Genomic DNA, 6,650 nt, shown 5'->3' with positions numbered 1-6,650 from the left:
GAGTATAAGCTCAAGTGATAGTGAACTTGAACTCATTACTGTGAAATTTAAAAAGTTCATGAAACAAAAGTTGAAGAACAAAAATAAACTTAAAAAGAATGCAACTAATTGCTATGAACGCAAGAAGAAGGAAGCAATCTTAGACGAAATGAGCTCATCCGAAGAAGGACAATCCAACAAAGGCGAGGTGACAAACTACGCCTTAATGATTTTCAACGATGAGGTAATCAAAATGCCTTTAATTTATTTCAAAATTGCATAATGCTTTTCATGAGTTATTTTAATTTAGTTTGGAATTAATTTTCTTAAAAAAATTATATGTTTAATAATGTTATAAAATGTAAAAAAAATTAGGAATCATGTTTATCATGCTAGTAATTTTGAAAATAATTATAAAAATTACATATGATAAAGGAACAAAAAATTAGACTTAAATCATGCTAGATTTTTTTTATAATAAAGTGATAATATGTATCTTGATGATCTTCGTATTTAATTGAAAATACTTGATGAAATCATGCTTGATGAAATAATGTAATTTGAGATCATGCTTAATAAATTTAAATTTCAAAATTATACATGATGATTTTTAAGTAATTTATGGTTTATTGATCTTGATGATTTTTATGATTATCGAACTTTATGATCTTTTGAAAGTTCTTTTTCGACGTTAATGAATGATGCATGGATTTGGCATAAAAGAAAAGAACATGCATGAAATCAATCAATAAGTTGAAATAAAAAGAGAAAAGTATTTTTTTGAAAATTTCTTTTTCTCTATCTTATCAATTTTTCACTAAGAGATTGCTAAAATTGTTTGTGTCTTTTTAAATATCTTGAAAGTAATATTGAGACTTTGATGATTTTGTTGCTTTGAATTTGAATGAGCTTTATCTTGATTTCTTGCAATTATAATTTGAATTCTCTATTGAATGAATCATGATTGTTTTCTATTTAAAAGGAGATTTGTTGGAATGGTTCATGATCTTTTAGTATTCATGATCTTAATAATTATGTTTTTGAAACTTTATGTAAATCAAGATTATTAATCATGATTCTCTCATTTAATCAAAGAGAATATTTTTCAAAATGAATCGTAAGTTGTTTTCTCTTGATTTTTCGATACCCACAATTTGAGAAAATGTACCTTGATGCTTGGAACATTTTATGCATAAATTGATTCTTTTTATTCAATACTCTTTTATAATTATGATTTGTTTATCACATGATATGATTGAATCACTATTATAAAAGAAAAAGGAAATTGTTAGCTTGCACATTGCAAAAGAGAACAAAAATATATGCTAGCTCGAATGATAAAACATGAGATTGTCTATAGTGCAAATTTATTATTCTCATAATATATAGATTGAAATAATGATTGGAATATTGATGTAATTATAAATGATGATTTGGTATTATGCATGCAATACTTTAACTTATGATAATGATGCATGCAATGATGAAATATTCATGATAAAATAATTATTTTAACATTCATGACTTGAATTTTCATCTATACTATTTTCCTTTGTCATGATTTAAAAATTATTATAAAGAGAAAAAGATATATAAAATTATATTCTTCTCTTCTTTGACAATGATAAAGGGAGAGAAAGAGTTGCTAATGTGCACATCTCAAAGAGAAAAATGCTAGCTTGCACAATTCAAGAATGACGCAAAATTTTGCTAGCTTGCACTTTACAAAGGAAGCAAAAATGACACTTTTCAAAAGAGAAGAAAGAGCTTGCTACCTTGAACATCACTAGCTTGCCTATCTCAAGAAACAAAAATTGCAAAAGTACTATCTTGCCTATCTCAAGAAGCAAAACTTGCAACCTGCATATTGCAATAGGAAGCAAGAATCGCTAACTTGCACACTTCAACAAGAAGCTATCTTGCATTTGCTTTTAAAATTTTGCTAGCTTGTACGATGTAGAACATGCTATCTTACTATCTTGCATGTCTACAACTTGATAGCTTGAATATTTTAAATATGATATAGCACTTACTAAATTTTTGCTAGCTTGCATGATGATAAAACTTGATATTATGTTTTTCATGCAATGATTTGAATTTATATCTCAAACACATGAATAGTTGGACTTTTCCTTTTTGTTGATAATAAAGAGGGAGAAGTGTATTGATGCCATGCATGATTTGATCATGACATGTTTGGTTAGATTTTTGAATCCAAGAGTTTCTATCAATTAGACATTGATAGAGGGAGTTTGTTTAAACTCTAGGAGTTAAGGTTAACTCCATTGTCAATTGGTTGTCATCATAGAAAAGGGGGAGATTGTTGAATCTTGTATTTTGATGATGAAACCAATCAATATGTATTTATGTTTTAATCTATGTTTTGAGTGATGCAGGATACTTCAATTAGGATGAGACAATTAAAACAGGAAAAATCATGTTCGACCGGAGGAACATGTTAGAAGATTAGACATCGGGCCGATGGATCGATCGATGTATCGATAGAAGGCTTCGGGCCATAGATTTAGGTATCGGTCAAGAAGAGCGGATATTACGCCAAGGATATCAGAGTTGCAGAGTCAACTGACTAATTGGGCAATAGGCTGCAAGAGAGGACGATACGCCGAAGAATCGAACGAAGCATCGAGGGATCAATGACATGTCGGACAACTTAATTAATGCTTAGTATTAATTGTCTAGATCAAAGTATGTTTTTATATATGCAGGATTAACTATGATAGCAAGGCATAAAGCAAAATGAAGTCCCAGAGTTAAGGATGCGATTACGGTGGGAGTTCGAGAGTTTGTCGGAAGTTCGGACGTTCGTCGAAAATTCTGGAGGAACCAGCCGAGAAGTCTTGGAGCTTGCCAGAGAAGCTCGTCGAAACTTGCAAGAAGATCATTATAAAGTCCAGGAGCTTACCGGGAATCCACCGAAACATTATCAAGAGATCGTCGGAAGATCGCTGGAAGATCGCCGGAAGAATAGACATAGGGACTTGTTTAGCTTACCAAATGTCTTAGGATTTCGTAGTTAGCACGTAATTGGGCTTGGATTTAGGCCAACCAAATTAGGGGCCAACTAGGCCCATGTAAGAACTATGTTGGGCCCAATAAGAGGCCCAAACAGTGTCCCAAGAAGTCTCACCATCATGGCACAGTCTTCGAGATTGTGTTAGGCGGTGGTACCACCAGTCTGGGCGGTTGTACCGCCCCTGGCAGGGTGCCAAGTGGTGGTACCACCAGTCTAGGTGATGGTACCACCCAACACTGCCCCCCAAGCGGTGGTACCGCCAAACCTGGGCGGTGGTACTGCCCACGGCAATGAGCGTCAGACTGACACTAGGCGGTGGTACCGCCCAACGCAGGCGGTGGTACCACCCGTCCTTAGGGAACCTGGGATGGGAAAGTTTTAGGCTCTAAGTTTGAATCAACTTGAAGCTTATAAATACCTCTCTCATCCTTAGTTAAAGTACACAAGCACAGAGAGTTTAAAAAGAAAGAAACGCTACTAAAATTTTGTGTGATCTCCTCTCCCTCTTCTAAGTATTAGACTAGTTTGAGAGAGGAGTAAGTGAGTGCTTGTAAGGGTTGTCTCCTAAACCCAGTAAAAGGAGAAGATGGGTCTAAAAAGTGATTGGCCTTTGCTTATTGAAGGAAGGCCTCTAATGGACGCTGGTGATCTCATCGGAGAAGTTCGTCGAAATTGGATGTAGGTCACGTTGACCAAACCACTCTAAAACTGTTGTGTTCTTTGGTTTGCATTTTATTCTTGTCATTTACATATTGTAAACCTCTTTAATAGCTTACTGCCTTCAATACGTTTACGTACGCTTTCAAATTAAGTTTCTGAAATCAGTTTTCAACGTAAACGGTTTTAATGTATGAAACTTATTTAAAGTTGATGTGATTTCACCGCTGCACTAAATCACCCCCTCTTAGTGCTGACTCTTGATCCTAATAGGGGTAGCTTAGCTAGAAAGGTTAGTTGGGGTGTCAGCTTATTGAGGTAGAATATCCTTGTTGGTGTGGTTTGTTGCGGCCTATGTTTGTTGAAGAAGAATATCCTTGCTGGTGAGGTTTGTTTGGGCCTGAGTTCGTTGAGACACAAGTTCCTGGTTGGTACAATGTTTGGATATTGGAATTCCTATTGTGGACGGATCCGATGATATATGAAGTTCCTAACTTATGCTTCTCTTGTCCACGAGGATCATGGGAAACTTTTGTTGTGGAAGGCTCCGATGTAATAGGAAGAGTTAAAGTTTTGGATTTGTCCTTCAGTCTATAGTGCTGTCCTTGCGAGTCGGAATGCTCAATAGTCTTCGTCACCACTGGTGCTACTGCCACTAGAGGAGACTCGCCTTATTGTTGAGGCGCCTAACGTGGCTGGTAGACCTTAGTGATCAGTTTCAGAGTTTACTGACAAGCTCCATTTGAATGGCCAAAAGATAAGCAACTTTGACATCGTTATGGCTTTCAGGAATATGAGACATGTACCTTCTAGGTGTTCCCATCAAGACCACAATAAAAAATCTCATTAGGAAGATCTTTATTGGAAGAAACTAGTATACATGCTCATGCAAATGCTAATCTCGTCTGAGTTGCTATTGCTTTGTCGATGTAGAGTGGCTGTCCTAGAGTGCTACATAACTTTACAATAAAATATCGACTCCAAACATGTAGAGGAAGACCTTGAAAGGATACCCATAATGGAATAGACTGTAGACTGTCTAACTCCAAATGGACATCAGGAGACTAGCATCATAGAATCATTAGATAGTCGTGAATAGTCCAGAATCCTTCAAGGACCCGTTGCAAATTTTCTTCAGCGTATAGCATATAGCCAATAATCAACTATATGGAATCATTCTCAATTCCTTGATGTTATCAGATCAGCTTGGAATGTTAATGTGCATGGATCCCCCCCTTACATCTTATGTCAAAATATCAAAGTCTATAAAGCAGCACTTCAGGAGTGGAATACAAACACCTTTGGTGATATTACCACCCGAGTTCAATTTTATAGAAAGGAACTAATGGCAATGCAACATGAGCTACAACTTTAGCTCCATGATGAGAATCTTATCTACAAAGAGACAGAAGCCAGAAATAACTTCATGCAAGCCAAAGCAGAAGGAAAGTTTTGCAAAGTAGAAGTCTCAACAGCATTGGCTTACTTTAGGGGATTCCAATACTAAGTTTTTTTATGCTTCCATCGCTACTCGAAGGGTCGTTAACCGCATTAGGAAATGCAGAGACAAAGGTGACAATCTTATTGAGAATTTAGATGAGGTTAAAGCATACATTGAGCAATTTTTTTATTCCTTACTTAATAAAGCGGGACAACCTAATAACATTCATGTGGAGCTAACTAGAAAGCTTGATTTGGATGTCATTTCAATCATAAATGCCCCAATTACAGATGATGAAATTGTAAGAGTTATCTTTAAGTCACCAAAACACAAAAGCCCTAGTCCGAACGGATTTCCAACTGAATTTTATCAAATTGCATGGTCTATTATTAGTAATGATGTGATTAAAGCTTGCCAACACTTTTTATCTTCAGGTCATATTCTTAGAGAGATGAATTACACTTTTATTTCTTTAATTCCTAAGAATGCAGGGGTTGATTCACTAGAGAACTATCGACCCATATCTTTATGTAATTTTATCTACAAGATTGTCTCCAAAGTATTGGCAAATAGAATGCAAAATGTAATGCACAAGATCATTAGTTCTAATCAGGTTGCTTTTATCAAAGGGAGAAATATACATCATAATATTCTTCTTGCTAATGACTTGGTTAAGGATCTGCACTCGAAAGCAAGAGGGACAAAAATCTATTTTAAAGCTGATCTACGAAAAGCCTTTAATTCAGTTAATAGGAACTTTATCTATAAGATGCTTCTTAGTATGAACTTCCCTCAACAATGGGTTAATTGGATTCAATGTTGCTTGGAAACTCTAAAGTTTTCGATACTCTTCAATGGCTCACCTATTGATTTTTTTAGAAACATGAATAGCATCCGACAAGACGATCCACTCTCTCTATATCTCTTTACTATTGCAATGGAAGGACTCAGCTGTATGTTGGAACATGCAATCTCTAATAGCTGCATTAAGGTACCTATTGCTGGTCCTATTCATATATCACACATAACCTTTGCAGACGATCTTCTTATTTTTCTTCAGAATGATTCAACTTTAGTGAGGAACCTAACTACTATTCTGAATGACTTTGGTATAGCTTCTGGCCTTTAGTTAAATCATGCGAAAAGTAAAGTCTACATGAGCCCTTGCATTGAGGATAAGGATTTTATTGCACACACTCTAGGGGTTAGTGAGAGAAATCTGTCAGTTCCATATCTGAGTCTCCCACTTATATCCACTATCATTCACAAAATCTACTATCAGTCTATCCTGCAAAACATAAAGAATAAATTTTTTTTCCTGAAAAAATAGGCTTCTTTTAAAAGCAGGACAACTTAAACTCATCCATTTTGTGTTATATTCTTATTATATTTATTGGTCTAGTGTATTTTTTCTGTTTGTTGGACTTCTCCATGATATTGAACGGTTATTTATGAACTTGTTTTGGAATGACACAAATGGTAAAATAATACATATGGTAAATTAGGACAGCATCTGCAAACCGAAAGATGAAGGGGCCT

This window comes from Musa acuminata, chromosome BXJ2-11 (genome assembly GCF_036884655.1).
Source record: "Musa acuminata AAA Group cultivar baxijiao chromosome BXJ2-11, Cavendish_Baxijiao_AAA, whole genome shotgun sequence".
Lineage (NCBI taxonomy): Eukaryota > Viridiplantae > Streptophyta > Magnoliopsida > Zingiberales > Musaceae > Musa > Musa acuminata.
This window is presented reverse-complemented; position numbering follows the sequence as displayed.